We start from the raw sequence: 17,641 nt of genomic DNA on the forward strand, positions 1-17,641 counted from the left end.
ACCCTGCAGACCTTGGGACTTGTCTGCCTCCATAGTTGCATGAGCCAATTCCTTATCATCAATCCCTCTCTCTCTCTCTCTCTCTCTCTCTCTCTCTCTCTCTCTGTGTGTGTGTGTGTGTGTGTGTCTCTCTCTCTCTCAGTACACACATACACATACAACTACACACACATATCCCATTGGTTCTGTTTCTGTGCAGAACCTTAACTAATACAATCTTCTTAAGGTCCATCCAAGAAAATTTCCAAAAAGACAAGGAGAATGGAAAAATAATGATTCTGTAACACTGTATAGTTCACATCTGAATAGAGTAAAAAGCAACAGTTTGTGCCAGCTGTAACTCACTTTCTAGTTGTTTGACCTTGAGTAATTCACTGAATCTATCTGAGACTCATTCATTCATTCATTCATCCATCCATTCAACAAATACTTGCAGAATGTCTTTTCTGAGTCAGGCACTCAAAGTACTGTGTTAGCACTGAAAACATCAGGGTAGATAAGATAAATGCCCACCCTCGAAAAGTTCCGTAGTGTGAGAGCTGGAGTCATTTGATAGGAAAATTCATGTTTGAAGTCAAAAGTTGTAAATGCTGGATCATCAGGAACCTTTATCTCCTATGCTATTCCTGCACAAACCCTCGACTTTTGGCCCTGGTAGCATTCTATCTGAACACACATCTGGGGCTCTGAAACTCTGCCTAAGCCATCACCTTCCCTTTGAAGAATGCCTTTATGGAATTGTCTTTCCCAATTATGTCCCACTACCTTTTCAGAGCTCTTTTTTTTTTTGCGGTACGCGGGCCTCTCACTGTTGTGGCATCTCCCGTTGCGGAGCACAGGCTCCAGACGCGCACAGGCTCAGCGGCCATGGCTCACGGGCCCAGCCGCTCTGCGGCATGTGGGATCTTCCCGGACCAGGGCACGAACCCGTGTCCCCTGCATCGGCAGGTGGACTCTTAACCACTGAGCCACCAGGGAAGCTCCAGAGCTCTTTTTAACTGCCTCACCGTACTCAGATCTTCCTCTAACTGAGAATTCCCAAAGATTTTCTTCTTTATGCTCTTCGTTAGCATGTATCAAATATGAGCTATTATTCATCTTTGTATATAATATTCTAGTTGTTAAGCTTCTACAAGCAGCATATAATTTGATATTTCTTTGTTTCATTCTGTACACTAAGCATTTCTTGAGTAACAATGATTTGCTACTGTTGACTCAGTAAAAGAAACTGGAAAATCACTTCATTTCAATGTCCTGATTTTTCATAAGTTACACAATGAAGAAAACAATTAAAATGGAAATTTTGTGTACAATATTATTGGTTTCCAAGTGGGAAAAAAAGACCAAATAAATTTAAAATATCATAATTTGTTTACAGTCATTATGGCAATAAGGAAATTAATCAACATCTATTACTGAAATTAAATATCTCCTGTTCATGACAAATATCCAAAAGTAGTCCCTTATATAAGGATTCTAATCTTACTTATTCTAATCTTATTTAATCAATAAGTAAATTCTAAGTTTTGAAAAAGTCCTAAGCCATATATAATTTGCAGTTAAATGTTATTGATATGAGGTTAAGGACCTGAGTTCTCTAAGGAAAAGGGCAGGACTGGGAGCACCTTTCTCATTTGTGGGGGAGAACAGTGATCATGACTCAGACTCAGAGTAAAATAGTGATGCCATTTGTTATAACTGCACACACTTGGACACATTAGCTTTCCTAAGGCTTAGTTTCTTTAAAATTCATCAATTAAAATTTTATTCTTGGGAATTCCATGGCAGTCCAGTGGTTAAGACTCGGTGCTCTCACTGCCACGGGCCCAGGTTTGACACCTGGTTGGGGGGGAGTAAGATCCCATAGGCCACGGCCAAAAAAATGAACAAGAATTTTATTCTCTATCTTCTTACTTGGTATAAAATGAAAAGGATATTCATCACAAAAGAATAGTTCTAACTCTCTGGAGATTTTAGCTTCATTTATACCTAAATTTATAGGATTGTTGTGAGGGGTTAAATGGGTTAAGATGATTTAAAGTACAGGAAATTTGCCTGGCACTTAGTAACTGTGAAATGAATGATATCTGCCTTAGAAAATAAATGGCCAGAAAGGTTGTATGTGGCTAGACCCATTACATTTCTCACACTGGTTCTGCGTTATTCCTACTTGGCTAAAATCTCTGTTAAATGTGTTCTTCCTGTGTCTTGAAGTTTATAATCTGATTTTTCCAAAATAGTTTTTATAATTTTTTAAAATTTATTTATTATTTATTTATTTTGGCTGCGGCGGGTCTTAGTTGCGGCACGCTAACTCTTACTTGCAGCATGTGGGCTTCTTAGTTGCGGCATGCGAACTCTTAGTTGCAGCAGTCACGTGGGTTCTAGTTCCCTGACCAGGGATTGAACCTGGGCCCCTTTGCGTTGGTAGTGTGGAGTCTTACCCACTGGACCACAAGGGAAATCTAGGTTTTATAAGTTTGAAGTTCATTTCTTATTTTATGCTTTATACAAATGCTTTTTCTTCACGTCACTTACCTTCTTTGTGGGGATCATTATCTCAAGCCTTGCTCCAAGAATAGGATTATAGTTGTTGGTTTGGTTTTTTTTTAACTCAACACGGGGTCTCCATTCCTCTTTAAGTTTCACGATTAATTTGCAAAATTCTGTCTAAATAGCTACATTGTTCCTGGCCCATTAGGCATTAGCTGCAGGATTTAAGTTTAACAATTCATAGCAAAGCATTAAAAAGGAAATGTGAAAAATGTGTATGTGACTGCAAATATAAAGGAAATAGTCAAGATTTGAGCTGAACCAAAGATAAAAGTCCCTGTGTTTAAACTAAATCTTCTAAATATTCTGTATTAGCAAAACATAGATCCTATAGCAGATGGAAGCTAAAAAATGGAAATGTCTGGGTAAACATGTTATGTTTATTTCAAATAATCACAACAACAGAAACCATACTAAATACATGTATGCTGTGTACAGAGGTGCATTGAGTGAGGGGCAACACTTCAGAGCCGGACAGTGGGAAAAACTACCAGGCTTGGCCCAAAGAATGTGGGATTTAACTCAAGCCAGATCATTTAATACCAAATTATCTTAACTGAGTTTCAGTTTTTAAAAAGTACAGGACTTCCCTGGTGGCACAGTGGTTAAGAATCCACCTGCCAATGCAGGGGACATGGATCCGAGCCCTGATCCAGGAAGATCCCACATGCTGCAGAGCAGCTAAGCCTGTGTGCCACAACTACTGACCCTGCTCTCTAGAACCCGTGAGCCACAACTCCTGAGCCCATGAGCCACAACTACTGAGCCCGTGTGCCACAACTACTGAAGCCCATATGCCTAGAGCCTGTGCACTGCAACGAGAGAAGCCACCGCAATGAGAAGCCCGTGCACTGCAACCAAGAGTAGCCCCCGCTCGCCACAACTTAGAGAAAGCACACATGCAGTAAGGAAGACCCAACGCAGCCAAAAATAAATAAATAAATATTTTTAAAAAAGGATCCACCTGCCACTGCAGGGAACACGGGTTTGCTCCCTTGTCCAGGAAGATCCCACATGCCACGGAGCAACTAAGCCCATGCGCCACAACTACAGAGCCCACACACCATAACTACTGAGCCCATGCACTGCAACTACTGAAGCCCGCATGCCTAGAGCCCGTGCTCCGCTACAAGAGAAGCCACTGCAAAGAGAAAGAAACCCATGGACCACAATGAAGAATAGCCCCCTGGGCTTCCCTGGTGGCGCAGTGGTTGAGAGTCCGCCTGCCAATGCAGGGGACACGGGTTCGTGCCCCGGTCCAGGAAATCCCACATGCCACGGAGCGGCTAGGCCCATGAGCCATGGCCACTGAGAAAGCCCAACTCATTTATGATAAAAACTCTCCAGAAAGTAGGCATAGAGGGAACTTACCTCAGCATAATAAAGGCCATATATGACAAACCCACAGCCAGCATCGTTCTCAATGGTGAAAAACTGAAACAATTTCCTCTAAGATCAGGAACAAGACAAGGCTGCCCACTCTCACCACTATTATTCAACATAGTTTTGGAAGTTTTAGCCACAGCAATCAGAGAAGAAAAAGAAATAAAAGGAATCCAAATCAGAAAAGAAGAAATAAAGCTGTCACTGTTTGCAGATGACATGACACTATACATAGAGAATCCTAAAAATGCTACCAGAAAACTACTAGAGCTAATCAGTGAATTTGGTAAAGTAGCGGGATACAAAATTAATGCACAGAAACCTCTTGCATTCCTATACACTAATGATGAAAAATATGAAAGAGATATTAAGGAAACACTCCCATTTACCACTGCAACAAAAAGAATAAAATACCTAGGAATAAACCTACCTAAGGAGACAAAAGACCTGTATACAGAAAACTATAAGACACTGATGAAAGAATTTAAAGATGTTACAAACAGATGGAGAGATATACGACGTTCTTGGATTGGAAGACTCAACATTGTGAAAAGGACTATACTACCCAAAGCAATCTACAGATTCAATGCAATCCCTGTCAAACTACCAATGACATTTTTCACAGAACTAGAACAAAAAATTTCACAATTTGCACTGACACACAAAAGACCCCGAATAGCCAAAGCAATCTTGAGAAAGAAAAACAGAGCTGAAGGAATCAGGCTCCCTGACTTTAGACTATACTCCAAAGCTACAGTAATCAAGACAGTATGGTACTGGCATAAAAACAGAAATATAGATCAATGGAACAGGATAGAAAGCCCAGAGATAAACCCACGCACATATCATCACCTTATCTTTGATAAAGGAGGCAAGAATATACAAAGGAGAAAAGACAGCCTCTTCAGTAAGTGGTGCTGGGAAAACTGGACAGCTACATGTAAAAGAATGAAATTAGAACACTCCCTAACACCATACACAAAAATAAACTCAAAATAGATTAAAGACCTAAATGTAAGGACAGACACTATAAAACTCTTAGAGGAAAACATAGGCAGAACACTCTATGACATAAATCACAGCAAGATCCTTTTTGACCCACCTCCTAGAGAAATGGAAATAAAAACAAAAATAAACAAATGGGACCTAATGAAACTTAAAAGCTTTTGCACAACAAAGGAAACCATAAACAAGACAAAAAGACAACCCTCAGAATGGGAGAAAATATTTGCAAACGAAGCAACTGCAAAGGATTAATCTCCAAAATATACAAGCAGCTCATGCAGCTCAATATCAAAAAAACAAACAACCCTATCCAAAAATGGGCAGAAGATCTAAATAGACATTTCTCCAAAGAAGTTATACAGATTGCCAACAAACACATGAAAGGATGCTCAACATCATTAACCATTAGAGAAATACAAATCAAAACTACAATTAGGTATCACCTCACACCGGTCAGAATGGCCATCATCAAAAAATCCACAAACAATAAATGCTGGAGAGGATGTGGAGAAAAAGGAACCCTCTTGCATTGTTGGTGGGAATGTAAATTGATACAGCCACTATGGAGAACAGTATGGAGGTTCCTTAAAAAACTAAAACTAGAACTACCATACGACCCAGCAATCCCACTACTGGGCATATACCCTGAGAAAACCATAATTCAAAAAGAGTCATGTACCACAATGTTCATTGCAGCACTATTTACAATAGCCAGGACATGGAAGCAACCTAAGTGTCCATCGACAGATGAATGGATAAAGAAGATGTGGCACATATATACAATGGAATATTACACAGCCGTAAAAAGAGACAAAATTGAGTTATCTGCAGTGAGGTGGATAGACCTAGAGTCTCATACAGAGTGAAGTAAATCAGAAAGAGAAAAACAAATACTGTATGCTAACACATATATATGGAATCTTAAAATAAAAAAAAAGGTTCTGAAGAACCTAGGGACAGGACAGGAATAAAGACACAGATGTAGAGAAGGGACTTGAGGACACGGGGATGGGGGAAGGGTAAGCTGGGATGAAGTGAGAGAGTAGCAATGACATATATACACTGCCAAATGTAAAATAGCTAGTGGGAAGCAGCTGCAGTGCATGGGGAGATCAGCTCGGTGCTTTGTGACCACCTAGAGGGGTGGGATAGGGAGGGTGGGAGGGAGATGCATGGGGGAGGGGGTATGGGAACATATGTATACATATAGCTGATTCACTTTGTTATACGGCAGAAACGAACACAACATTGTAAAGCAATTATACTCCAATAAAGATGTTAAAAAAATAAAGAGAGAAAGCCCATGTGCAGCAACAAAGACCCAACGCAGCCAAAAATAAATAAATAAATAATTTAAAATAAAATAAGATAAAAAGTAGAGTAGGGACTTCCCTGGTGGTCCAGTGGTTAAGACTCTGGGCTCCCAATGAAGGGGTTGGGGCATCTGGGTTCGATCCCTGGTGAAGGAACTAGATCCTGCATGCAGCAATGAAGACACAGCGTGCTGAAACTAAGACCTAGTGCAGCCAAATAAATAAATAAATACATTTTACAAAAGAAAATAAAAAGTGGAGTAATCTCACAAACTGTGGTGAAGACCATTTAAATCAGTATATAAATCAGGGCAAAAGTCTAGTAAAAACAAGCACTTAACAAAGGATGGTTTCCAATTTTTATTGCCAAGAGATTGGAGTCATCTTGAGAAGCTGGGACTGTGTCAAAATAACGTTGTGTTTGTTGCATTAGTAGAAGAGTGAGTATGTGTATGTGTCACAGGATACAGCTATCATCAAGAAGAAATAAGATAGGAAGACAGAACTTGACCTTTGCTGTTACTGTTTCCATTGCATTGACTTCAGTGCATCATCTAAATTCTGCTTCTTATTTCTCAGGCTTCTTATGATCTTTTGCCTTCCTGGGGAGCTAATTAGAACAATTCTGATCTGAGGAAGAATACTAGATATTTTTGTGGCCAAATTCAACTGAGCTAAAGTTGAACAACTCATTATTTCAATAGAATGTAGCCAAGGAATTATAGGAGCTTTATTCTTAGGGGAAGATTCTTTATTGCAGAAACACCTTTGTTTGTTTGTTTTGTTTTGTTTTTAATTAATTTATTTAGTTTTGGCTGTGTTGGGTCTTTGTTGCTGCGTGCGGGCTTTCTCTAGTTGTGGTGAGTGGGGGCCGCTCTTCATTGCGGTGCACGTGCCTCCCATCGCAATGGCTTCTCTTGTTGCGGAGCATGGGCTCTAGGCGCGCAGGTTCCAGTAGTTGTGGCGCACAGGCTCAGTAGTTGTGGCACATGGGCCCAGCTGCTCCACAGCACGTGGGATCCTCCCGGACCAGGGATCGAACCCGTGTCCCCTGCACCGGCAGGTGGATTCCCAACAACTGCGCCACCAGGGAAATCCCTGTTTTGTTTGTTTTAAAGTGAAAAGTTTCTACTACTCAGCCAAAATCTTGGGATCTACAAAGGGCATTAAGAAGTGAGTTGATGGTCTGAACTGATGTGTTGATACTCCCTCCCCCACTCTTTTTAATGATTTCTCAGATGAGGTTAATTTAATATCAAGGAAACTCTTATTTTTTTTAAACCAATATTCACCAAAAATACAAAACCAATACTCACCAAAAATACAAAATTCTATAATATTAAGTGGAGAAGGGCTACGGGATTGTAGGTCAATTTAAAACTTTAAAAATTTATTGCCAGAATTCTAGATAGAATGATATAGTGGTTAAAAGTGGCAGCTTTAAAATTAAGCTACTTGGGTTCAATTACCAGCTCTATCACTTATAGCTGTATGTTTTTGTCTTATTAACTTCTCTTTCCTGCATTTTCTTTGCCTATAAAATGGGAATGATCATAATGATTATACTGCTTCATTGTTTGCAGTAAGGATTGGAGATTTTGCTGCTACCAAATTGAACAGTGTAAATTGACAGAATTTTATAAGAGGGAGATTACAAATCAGCTAACTTTTTATTGTAACCAACAGTGAAAAAAAAACATATTTTACATCATGACTCCTTATGTATTCACATATAAGGGAAATAAGAGTTTGGCAAAATAATACTTCTTATATGCAATACACTCAGATATTTGTTTCTTTTTCTTTTTTTTTTTAAGATGCTGGTTGCCCTCCACTAAATTGATTTTGCCACTCACTAAGGATTGCAAACCACGGTGTAAAAAGCATTGCTCTAATAAAACCCCTTCACTTTACAGTGGAAAAACTGAAGTCTTAAGAACCTAGGAAACTTACTTAAGATTATATAGCTAAGAAACGTGATACATCACATTAATAGAATGAAGGATAAAAATTATATAATCTTCTCACTAGATGCAGAAAAAACATTTGACAAAATTCAACACCCCTTCATGATCAAAGCTCTCAAGAAATTGAGTGTAGAAGGAACATAGCTCACATAATATAAACTATATCTAAGAAACTCATAGCTAACATCACACTCAATAGTGAAAAGCAAAAAGCTTTTCCTATAAAATCAGGAATGAGGCAAAAGTGCCCATTCTCACAATTCCTATTCAACCTAGTCCTGGAACTCCTAGTCAGAACAATCAGGCAAGAAAAAGAGATAAATGTAATCCTAGTGGAAAGAAGAGAATAGTGGGACAACTGACTATCCATTTAGAAAAAAAAAGAAAAATAAGATTGCTACTTCATGTCCTACAACATCAAACATATTCAAACGGACTAAATTTTTTAATGCAAAAAAAATCACAAGAATACTAGGAAAAAATATATAAATAATTTTAGGTTGGAAAGGAAATTTTAAGACTGGGATTTAAAAGAAACCAAAAAGGAAGAGATTGATAAATGGAATAAAATATTTCTCAAGTTCTCTGTATTAAAAGAAAACCTACAAATAAAGTTAAATGGCACATGAAAACTTGGGGGAAATGTTGCCATCGTTTATGAGAAATGAAGAATTCAAAATCTCAAAATAGGACACTTACAAACTCATAAAGACAATCACACCTAAATGCAAAGTTGGTAAAGGACAATTCACAAAATTAGAAATATGAATGGCCAATAAATTTACACAAAATCTTCAAGAGAAATTTTTCTTTCTCCAAATGGATAGTCAGTTGTCCCAGTATCCTACTCTTTCCATTGCAAATTACATAATGGCATTGATTTCCCTACATTTATGTACTTTATACTTATTTCTTTGATCTATGTAGCATAAATGGTGTTTGATGTGCTAACTAACCTTATTGTGGTAATCATTTCACAATATATACGGGTATCAAAATCATCACCTTGCAAGCCTTAAACTTACACATTGTTATGTGTCAATTATACCTCAATAAAGCTGGGGAAAAAAGATTACATAGTTACAGAAGGGAATAAAATTCTGGAACCAGAATTTTCTTTTAATCAAGATACAATTTACATGACACAGAATTCACCCTTTAAAGTGTACAATTCAGTGGTTTTTAGTTTATTCACAAAGTTGTGCAACCATTACCACTATCCGATTCCAGGATACTTTCTTCACCCCTAAAGAAACCCCATGTCCAGGACTTCCCTGGTGGCACAGTGGTTAGGAATCCACCTGTCAATGTAGGGGACGCAGGTTCAATCCCTGGTCCAGGAAGGTCCCACATGCCGTGGAGCAACTAAGCCCGTGTACCACAACTGCTGAAGCCCGCGCACCTAGAGCCTGTGCTCCGCAACAAGAGAAGCCACCGAAATGAGAAGCCCGCGCACCGCAAAGAAGAATAGGCCCCACTCTCCACAACTAGAGAGAGCCCGCGTGCAGCAACGAAGACCCAACACAGTCATAAATAAATAAATAATTGATTTTTAAAAAGTGAAAAGACAATCTACAGAATGGGAGAACATTCCTGCAAATCATTATGTCTCATAAGGCACTTGTATCCAGAATGTACAAAGAATAATTACAGCTCAATAATAAAAATGACAAACAAATTAAAAAAAAAAAAAGAAAAGAAACCCCATATCCACTAGCAGTTGGACCAGAATTAGTATTTATTCCCAGTCCAAACATCTTTCCACTGTCATAGCTTTCTATCTTAAGGAACGTAAAGCTTAATAAGTGTTTATATGTCTAAATGACCAAACTTATCAAATACTTCCTGGGACTTTACGTAATTCTGTGCTATTTACCATCTCAAGATTTTATATAAATTTCTGTATTCTTTGGGAGGTTTCTGGCTTTCTTGTTTTGTTTTTTACTTTCTACCAGGTTCTTGAGGGTACATGACAAACACTTAGGAACTAATCCTATGTACTCTAAACAGACTCAGGAAATGCTTTGTTCTTTGGATGTATAGCTCATCATCTCAAAGGAAATGAGACTGGTGATTTTTAAAGAGAATATGTGAGGCTTGGAGACTTTGACAAAAGGAGGAATTTTTTTTTTTTCTGTTTCAAGGTTTTCAAATAAAATCCACAACTAGACAATAGGTCCTTAAGAGGGCTAAGGAAAATCTAAATATTTTCCTGAGCACAAGTTCAAATAAATTTTAAAAGGGCCTTACTATAATATAAACAGAATTTCCAGTCTGGTTTTCAAAACAAAACATCCATTCCTTGGTCTCCAGCTCTGCTTCTATTTTAACTTGTTGGAATTAATTTTACGTGAAATGAGCATGAGTGCCAATTTTCTATTTTATGCCAAAATTACCAGGTGTCCAAAAAAAAAAATCTCTACTTTGAAGTTAGTCACATTTGGATTATTTAAATAGCATCCTCTTTAGTGTGAGTCATTGTACACTCTTTGATTCTTCAGTGCATGGCTGTTGATTCTTTAGTAAACATGCTTTCAAATATTCAGAAGGACATAGGCCCACAGGAATTAATGACCAGAACTCAGGGCTCAAAAATTTGAAATGGTTGTAGAGTAGTCCACTATAAAGAAATGAAAATGATGATAATAACAATAAAGCTAAAAGATAATTTTAAAAAAGTGGCTAGCTCTTTTATGCAAAACAAAAAAATTTTTTAAATTAAATTAGGTATAAAGTGTAAAAACTGATTGTATTAGTCTCCAATGAATATCCTAAAGAAAACTATGTATTTTTTTTGAAAACTATGTATTTTAACATTAAATGTGGTAGGATATTAATTCCTTTTTCCCTGAAAAAAAAGTCCACATAAAATCTTTGAAAATCTATTAATATTTAATTTGTTGAATTTCAATACAAAGAAAGTATACTGCCATTAATTTTCCAATCCTTCAAGTTAATAAAGGCATAAGATCTCTCTTTTTTTTTTTTTTTTGCGGTACGCAGGCCTCTCACTGTTGCGGCCTCTCCTGTTGCAGAGCACAGGCTCTGGATGCTCAGGCTCAGCGGCCATGGCTCACGGGCCCAGCCGCTCCGCGGCATGTGGGATCTTCCCGGACCGGGGCACGAACCCGTGTCCCCTGCATCGGCAGGCGGACTCTCAACAACTGCGCCACCAGGGAAGCCCTCGCATGCATCTTTTAAGTTTGTCCCCAACCCTTTCTTAGAGATACAAGATTATACATTAAAGAATTTCCTATGAAATTTGTAGAATCCCACATTTCTTATTTATGTTTCCTAATTATAAAGGCAGTTTACCAATTTTAATTATTTTAGAATTTGGAGAAACAAATGCTGTTTTACATAGTCATTGAAATACATTTAAGAAATAATTTCTTTTCTGCAATGGGATCCAATCTGCAAATGGGAATAATACTACTAACCTCCAGAGTGATTATGAGGATTCAGTGAATGACTCAGGTAAAGCACCTGGCATATGGTAAGGGCTCAATAAGAGACAGCTATGGTTTTTACAACCCTGGTATCGGTGTTGCAGTCACATTAATTCATTCACATGACCTAAGACATTTCATCAAAGCATAGATCTTATGTTAGATATTTGTTATGTAAGATATTCCCCTAGAAAGAAGAGCAATTAAGTAGCTATTTCAAGTACTCAAAAGCCTTCTTCATATACAAGTAAAAGAAGCGTAAATACACTTTGCTAAAGAATTAAAAGTGCGTTATGGTGTACATCATATAATACGATCTTGTCAGATTTTAATTGCTCAGACACAATGCAAAAAATAATGATCTATACCACTGAAAGTACAAAAAGAAAGCATAGCTTTAAAACAATGTTAAAAGAGTTTTTCAAAGACATAGATTCATTCCAAACATATTTTTAAACCCCAACCAGTGTTAGCTTGCAAAATATCTAATAAAAAAGAGTTCCCTGATTCCAGTCCTTTATGTTTCATGATCTGATGTTAGTTAATTTAAGAGATAAGAGCATGACTGATGTATAGTTTCTTTTCTAAACCTTTGATGTAGGTAAACATTCTAACTTCTTGCCTTTAAGCAAAGTTATGTTCTACTTTTTATAACCCATTTGTAAAGATTTCCAGGAAGTAGCAATCTGGTAGCAATTTCGGTCGTGTTTATACTCACTGTCAGAGACACTGACCACACATCAGCTTAATGTATCAGGTCAAACACTTGGGAATGGCTACAGGACTTGCACATATAGATTTTGGGAGGAAATTATAAGCCTATAGGGCAGAGGTATCAAATGGGTTGCAATATCTAACATCAATTTCAGGTGTTTGCTGCCTGAATCGTTGTGTTGAGAAGGATTTTGAAGATGGAGGTAGTGCTCTGGGAGAAAGGGTAGATGCCTGCTGTGATGTAAAAGCAATGACTGGACTTCCCTGGTGGCATAGTGGTTAAGAATCCACCTGCCAATGCAGGGGACACAGGTTCGATCCCTGGTCTGGGAAGATCCCACATGCCTCGGAGCAACTAAGCCCATGCGCCACAACTACTGAGCCTGCGCTCTAGAGCCTGTGAGGCACAACTACTGAGCCCGCGTGCTGCAACTACTGAAGCCTACACACCTAGAGCCCGTGCTCCACAACAAGAGAAGCCACTGCAATGAGAAGCCCGCACACTGCAACGAAGACCCAACACAGCCAAAAATAAATAAAAAATTAAAAAAAAAAAAGACTGCCCCTGGCAGCTGGAGGAGGGACTGATTTGCCAGCTATGTTCTACTCTTGGGGTCTTACATGTGGCTCAAGGCAACTAGAGTTGGCATTGGGGTCCTACAAGCTCTTATCCCCGGAAAAACTTCTCACTATGCATCTGCTTCATCCTCTCCCTGAAAACGAGCTCCCCCCAGCCCTCACCCACCCCCACTGTGTGCAGGGGGCAGGAGGTGCTGCCCTCACAGCACTTGAGTTTACTGTCAGCAGTATGAGTAAGTAGCAGAAACTAACAGTGGCTCTTATTTGCAAAGAACAGAAGGTCTGTACTTAATTTAAGCAGAAAGAGAATTTAATTTTGGAAGTTCAGAGAATGAACAGGAGGATTGGTGGAGCAGGCTCAGGCAAGAACCAAGGGAGGTGGGGCAGAGTCCAGGTCCTGCCATAGGGATGGTCTGCTTAGGATGCAGGCACCAGCAGCACTGGACACTTGCTGCTCCTGGGCCCTCCCTACCCCTGGACACTCACCTTATGCCACTGGACCCTGAACTCCACCACACCATCATGAATAACCTCTGAGTCACCTTTGTGTCACTCCCTCAAAATTCCAAGCTGGAGCCTGAAAGTAGGGGGTACTCAGATCAAAGGGCTACACTCCGGCTATTGGGAGAGGACTGGTTCTCAGAGTAGAGGACCTTGGGTTAAACAGACACCCTCAAAAGGTGTCCACTGCATGCTATATTCTGCAAGGTGGACAGCATGTGAGAAGATGCCAAGTGCCATCCAGCTTAGAAACTGCTGTCACAGAACAGAGTGATGAACCAAGTTGAGAGCAAGAAAGTCTGAAGTGATGGCAAAGGCTATCTAGGAACAGGCAGAGTGGTACCCGGGGAGCTAGAGCTGCTGACACTGGTAGGGACTTCGCTAGGTATAACAGGCCTGGGACAAAACTACAGGAGAACTAGGAAGAACGGAAGTCAGAAAAATAAACCTAGATGACGCCCAAGTAGATTCCAACAGCAAAGACTAGATTTCCAACAAATAGTCCCGGAGCTGGGGAGGCACACCAGGCACAGGGTGGAAATCTAAGATTGTAGACCAGGCAGGCAATAAGTTAGACACTGGAGAGAGCAACAAAACAGGGCAAAACGATGGGCTGGATTTGCTGCAGCTCACATAAGATCGCCGTTTCTTGTATCTATTCATTGTAGGAGGTGTCCTTACACATCCAGTGGAGTGCTTCTCTTAGACAGACCTTGCCCAGGTGAGCACCAGTCCTGGAGGTAATGAAAGCATCAGAAATTGTATGGCATCTCGCCACAGAGCTTGGCACAACAAGCCTAACATTCAAGGATGGATACTTGCCTTTTGCTCGATTTTCCCTATCTTTGCTTAGAGGGCTCCTCATATTTGCCCTAATTGGCCAGGTGGAGGAGGCAAGGCTGAGGTGGTGTAGATAACCCGAGGCACCGTGACTTAAGGAGATCCAAGCTTTGAATGGTTATGGTGGAAGGCATTTGGGGGGGAATAGTGAGGATAGTCATTAAAGAGCAGAGACCAGTGCCTGCACCCTGTGTAGGACTGCAGGCTCTCTAGTTACCAGGAAGAGAAAATCATCATCACAGCCTCAGTGATGCAAGCAGCAACAGCAGCAGACGACTGACACAGGCGGGAGAGGTTTATTCCACACACAACCACTTCCTGGCAAAATCACATCCAGGGTGAGAGGGAGTGGGCCCCAAGGAAACTCCAAATCCTTCAGACTTTCCACCAGTCAGATAATTGTAAGCATTAATAAACTTAAATAAACAATGTGTTTCACTCTTGTAGGGACTTAACCTATTTCATTAATTTATTTCAAGCTTTCCCCTAGCTTTTTCATCCAGCAGACTCGCCCAGGGATTCCATGATTTAGGTTCCTTATCACTCCTTAACCCATACATACCAGACGTCCCTGCTGTGTGGGAGGGACACAGGGGTGTGCTTCTTCATTTGTCCTTTTCACAAATGAACAGATTTTCACTTGAAAGCAATTTCTATTATACCAAACTCAGTGAGGCTTTAGAGATTCTCTTTGTCCCGTTTGTTTTAAATACGCTTGGAAATAAGTGAGACTCCATATTGAAAAATCTCCAGAATATTTACAGACTGAAGCTTGATGTTGTTAGACAAATATTCCAAAAGAGAAAACAGGGAATGAAGTAATAAAAAGAATTAAAATGAGGGTTAAGGGAAGAAAAGTGAAGATAAGTGAGTATAACAAAACATGTAGGATTTTGACACCCTCTCCCATCTTTAAAACTCCATACAGAACATCTTCAAAGCCACTTCATCCCTTGAACTGGAGTAAACTAGTATTTTTGAGTTGATTTTTTTGAGGCTGAGAGTTTAGGACAAAAAAATACTATCTCTATTTTACACAGAAGTTTAGAAAAGTAGCAGCTCAAGGAATTTATTTTCTAGTTTAAAAAAAAGCTAAATATAAATTTACATGAAAATTTTAATAACCAAGACAGCCAAGGGCAAATGAAGTTTTAGCAGCTAAATCATATGAAGCACGATGTTACCGTTTAGTTAATGTGAATGCCTATGCCTATCTTTGGCTCATTCAGTGAGCTGAAAAAAAATTTTTTTCAAACCCTTATATGCATTTCCTAAGTTTCTAGAATACCCGAATACTGGCACATATGATTGTACCATTTCGTATTTGTCGAAGATGATTCTGAATTTCGCTAAAAACCACAAAGGAAACCAACAGTCCCAACATTAATAGTTCTGATAACCCCACCAAAGAGGAAATACGAAGAGGAAGTTAATCTGAGAGTCTGTCAGGGCAGAAGTGATTTCAGCAGAAGACACTCAATATTCAGCCCTTCTGGACACTGGCAGATCCTCATTTTTTCCCAGGTCCTTCTGGACCTTCTGGACCCTCTTCCTTCTGCTTCAGCGGCTGGCTGCAAGGCCAGTAGGAAAGGTGCTTGGATTCAGATGAGCAGGATTCTAGCTGTGGCTGCTCCACGTTCATTGGGGTGGCAGCCTCAGTTTCCACAGCTGTCAAACGGGACAATAATACCTGCCCCAGTTCCTCCTCTGGGACGTTGCCAGCATCGCCTAAGAACACGCTGTCCCAAGACAAGCCAAGGCCACCATTACTGGGAGAGTCGCCAACAAAACTCGGCTTCGGTTCCCTCTCCCGGCAAGGCTGGTTCGACCTACAGTCAACAGGAAGCTCCTGGGGCTGGGACAGGATCCCTGGATCGGAAGGAGGCCAGACGCGAGCGTTTCTGGACGGTGATCAGGCTGGTGATGAGGGTGTTAGTAACACCCCCCTGGCTGGGCTGAGATTTTACTATCCACGACAAAGGGTGCGGAAGCATAGTACTGAAGAGCAAACAGCCTACCCCCCAAACTCCTATACTCCCCCACGAAAACAAAGCCCTCGGCACTACAGAGAGCGGGGCGAGGGGAAAGGAAAAAGGCCGAGGCACCCCACCCTATCTTCCGCGGCAGCCGAGCCGCAGGTTCCGCGCGTGGGGAGGGGGCGCTGTGGGCCTGCTTTCCGTGTGGAGAAGCGCCTCCTCCTCACGCCCCCTCAGCCTGCGCCGCCTCGGGAATCCGCCCCAGACCCCGCCGCCATGTTGGGTCGGGATTAGTGACTCGATCTCGCCGCCGACCGGGACAGCTGGAGTGCGGCCCGCAACCCGAGGGGGCGCGCGCTGGCGTCGGAAGGCGAGGTCGCGGGAGCCCGGTCGGGCGCGGCGCGAGTTCCGGTGAGCGGGCGGGCGCGCGCGCAGGTAGCCCGCCCCCGCCCCTACACGGGGGGGCGGGGCCGGGAGTGAGGGCGGGCACCGCGCGGGGAGGAGGTGGAGCGTGAGGCCGCGGTGTTGGGGAGCCCGGGAATTCCCTCCTGAAGTAGCGAGTCCCCGGCTGGCTGTGCCGTCGTCGCTGCCCCTCGGCGCCCGGGACGAGGAGGTGGAGGACGGAGAGGGCCCCACGGGCCTCCCCTCCGCCCGCCGCCCCCTCCCCGCCACCCTTCCCCGCCGCTGCGGCGACTCATGCGAGCGCCGCTGGAGCGCAGGTAAGGACGCTTCGGGGCCCCGCGGGCGGAGCAGGAGGCGGCCGACCCCGGCCCCGCAGCGCTAGGCCCGGCGCCTGCCTGCGTCCGGAGGCGCCGCCGCTCCCCGCCGGCTCCGAGTCGGGAAGTTGGGAGAAACTTCTCCCCTCCCCCGGCCCGGCTCGCCCGACGGGCGTGTGTCCTTCCCGGCGCTACCTGCTCGCCCTCTGCCTCGGTCTCCGCCCAGTCCATTCCTTCCCGGTCCCGCCCAAGTCCGACCCAAGGTCCTGGGAGTGCCGGGACACCCGCACCCGCGTCTGTAAGGTCGTGCTGGCCGCCCGGCGAGGGGTCGGCGAGGTTTCTTTTGGCCGAAGTAAGGGGCGGGAGCAGCGGCCCCTTCCCGTCCCCGGGGTCGGGGGTCTGCCTGTCGGCGGACACGGGGTGGCAACTGTGCCGGGAGAGCGGGCGGGGGAGGGGGGGGCGAGCGGGTGAGCCTCTCGCTGCGCTAGGTTTGATTGAAAACCGCAACATGTTAAAGTTTTCCTTTGTTTTGGGTTGGGGGTTGGGAAATACGCTGTTCAGCGTGCACTTTTAGTGTTATGACGCTCCGCCTCCCATTTGGTTCGGTTCTCTGTCCACATGTGTTACAGAAAATTTTGTTTTAAT

General features: G+C 42.2%; 1 protein-coding gene across 4 annotated transcripts in view; it reads left to right on the plus strand.

The window, feature by feature from the left end:
* The window catches only part of YES1 (YES proto-oncogene 1, Src family tyrosine kinase), a 99,860-nt gene that overhangs the window by 7,782 nt on the left and 74,437 nt on the right, over positions 1-17,641 (plus strand). The window contains exon 1 of one of the 4 annotated variants that reach the window (XM_060028753.2): positions 15,341-16,691. The exons of 1 other annotated variant lie outside the window; for it this stretch is intronic. The gene's annotated coding sequence lies outside the window, so the exon portion shown is untranslated. Of the gene's footprint in view, positions 1-15,340; positions 16,692-16,820; positions 17,000-17,118; positions 17,349-17,641 lie in introns of those variants that run through there. 2 more of the 4 variants (XM_060028750.1, XM_060028752.1) reach the window with 2 other exon arrangements.

This window comes from Delphinus delphis, chromosome 13, assembly GCF_949987515.2.
Source record: "Delphinus delphis chromosome 13, mDelDel1.2, whole genome shotgun sequence".
NCBI lineage: Eukaryota > Metazoa > Chordata > Mammalia > Artiodactyla > Delphinidae > Delphinus > Delphinus delphis.